We start from the raw sequence: 1729 nt of genomic DNA, 5'->3' as shown, positions 1-1729 counted from the left end.
TGTAGACAGAGAGGCAGAGAGAGACAGTGCTGTCACTGAGCTACATGTGTCAGAGCTCAGATGAGGCCCACACATGTGTGTTATCTGTTGTTGCTACACACAGTTAAGATATGGAACATGTGTGTAACCAACTTTCATAGGTTTTAATATCCTGATGTTGACAATTGATGCAAATACAATAAAATAATAACTACACATGTTATGTGTTAGTCTTTAATACAGCTCTCCAACACACACACAACAAATAAATAATCAGTCACTTTGATTTTTTAAAATCAAATTTATCATTATTTTACTAACAGATTTGCAAATCGTTACATAAAAATATTATTAACTGCTTTTAGAAGTAGAAATGATTTATGAGGTTTTAGATATTTAAGATAACTAGATTGCCACCTATTGAATTAATGCACATTTTAAAACATCAGAAGCTGGTGGATAATAGAAGACAACTTAAGGAAGCGTTTCCCTTTTTACATGGTGAAAAGAAGATGACCACTGAAGGTGGAATGGTGAAAATGATTGTCATATATTTTAAAACTAACCCAGAGACATAAAAACACCTGATCTCCAGTCTCTAGACGCAGTGAGGCTCCATTAGAAGCTGTTCCGAAATGTGAGGCCTGACGCTCCCACGCTGAAAAAATGCGTTCTCCATTCTTAAACAACACAACAGCTACACCATAAACAGGATCTCCAGGTCCACATACGTACCACTCAAAGTGGTAGGCTCCTCTCACTGGTGCAGTGAAAATACCTGTGGGACATTTGTTAAGTGGAAAATCAGATGTTCGAACATCGTGAACATCAGTCTGACATCAACATAGCTGAGAAGTGACATTCAGTCTTATTACCTGTGTGTGGGTTGTAGGCATTTCCAATGTTTGTGACAAGATGTTTAAAGACAAGCGTAGTGTGTGTGTTAAATGGGCCAGTAATTCCACCACCTTCAGCCAGTAAAGAAGCTGAAAAAGCCACCTGTTTGACTAAGAAAGAGAGAAATGTCATAAATTTAACATTTTTGCTGCGGTGTCCCCCCCCCTCCCCAAAAGACGAAATGAAAAAGTTTTAGTGAAAGCATTTGATAGATTTCATTCTTACAGAAGCCAAAACCAACTAAGAACAGCTGCAGTGTGGTAGCTGTCCACAGACAATTTGGAGGAGGAGTGCTGAAATAAATACATTTAAAGAAAAGGTTGTAGATATGTTTTGCCACACAGTGTGTAGCAGTCTTCTTGGTAACTGGATTGCAGCCTTAATACACAAAAAATACACACATATTTTAAGATGAAAATAATCAGAGCCATGTTGACTTCATCACATTACCTAGTAGCTGTTGATTAAGATTTTCAATTGCAGTCCTCTGCTTATCCACTTCCTCCAACTTTGCTGCATTGTCTGAAAAAGAAAGTTTAAAAAATAACATTCTCTAAAAATGTATAAATACCCTGTGTGTGTGTTAGGAGTTTTAATTATTGTTCTAACTACAGAGTGCTACTGAGGATATCGTCGGGTGGTGGAAGAAATAATTCGAGGACCTCCTTAATCCCACTGACATGTCTTCCATTGAGGGAGATGAGTCTGTGGACAAGGAGGATGGCTCGTCTATCACCGGGGGCGGGGTCACTGAGGCAGTTACACAGCTCCTTGGTGGCAAGGCCCCTGGGGTGCATGAGGTTCGTCCTGAGTTCCTGAAGGGTCTGAATGTTGTTGAGCTGTCTTGGTTGAC

General features: G+C 39.3%; 1 long non-coding RNA gene across 1 annotated transcript; it reads right to left on the bottom strand.

Moving 5' to 3' along the window:
* Window positions 1-366: 366 nt before the first annotated feature.
* On the bottom strand, window positions 367-1439 carry LOC113017815 (uncharacterized). Its single transcript, XR_003271585.1, has 3 exons — window positions 1327-1439; window positions 855-986; window positions 367-757 (listed from the first exon to the last, which is right to left on the bottom strand). It is a non-coding gene; the product is annotated as an uncharacterized LOC113017815 (long non-coding RNA).
* Between the last annotated feature and the right edge of the window lie 290 nt (window positions 1440-1729).

Source organism: Astatotilapia calliptera, unplaced genomic scaffold, assembly GCF_900246225.1.
Source record: "Astatotilapia calliptera unplaced genomic scaffold, fAstCal1.2 U_scaffold_21, whole genome shotgun sequence".
Lineage (NCBI taxonomy): Eukaryota > Metazoa > Chordata > Actinopteri > Cichliformes > Cichlidae > Astatotilapia > Astatotilapia calliptera.
This window is presented reverse-complemented; position numbering and strand designations above follow the sequence as displayed.